Source organism: Sinocyclocheilus rhinocerous, unplaced genomic scaffold (assembly GCF_001515625.1).
Source record: "Sinocyclocheilus rhinocerous isolate Xijiao unplaced genomic scaffold, SAMN03320098_v1.1 scaffold2196, whole genome shotgun sequence".
Taxonomy (NCBI): Eukaryota; Metazoa; Chordata; class Actinopteri; order Cypriniformes; family Cyprinidae; genus Sinocyclocheilus; species Sinocyclocheilus rhinocerous.
In genome coordinates this window covers 235,359-235,671 of record NW_015656189.1, presented here as the reverse complement: position 1 = coordinate 235,671, position 313 = coordinate 235,359, and the positions used below count along the sequence as shown (strand labels likewise).

Here is a 313-nt window from a genome sequence, read left to right as displayed (position 1 = left end):
CAGATTATGGTGGGATATTTGAAACAGCAATACCAGGAAAGTTTACTCGCTACATATTGGGCAAACACATGTACCATTTAGGATGCTTTTGATATCAAGTTTTGCTGGTTAGCTTTGTCCTTGACAGGGTACAAGATGACCTACAATCTAAAACTTGAAATTTCTGAAATTGTTTTGTTCAAAAGAAATAATGATAAATTAAATACTAGGAAATGAATATAAAATAGGAAACATACAAAGACAGTTTACTACCGAAAACTACAGTTCAGTTCAATTAACAACAACAGAAACATTAAAATGGTCCAAGAACTGG

At 32.3% G+C, this 313-nt stretch overlaps 1 protein-coding gene across 1 annotated transcript in view; it reads right to left on the bottom strand.

Moving 5' to 3' along the window:
• Nucleotides 1–313, bottom strand: part of LOC107719870 (glycosyltransferase-like protein LARGE1) — a 32,576-nt gene that overhangs the window by 17,934 nt on the left and 14,329 nt on the right. The window lies entirely within an intron of this gene.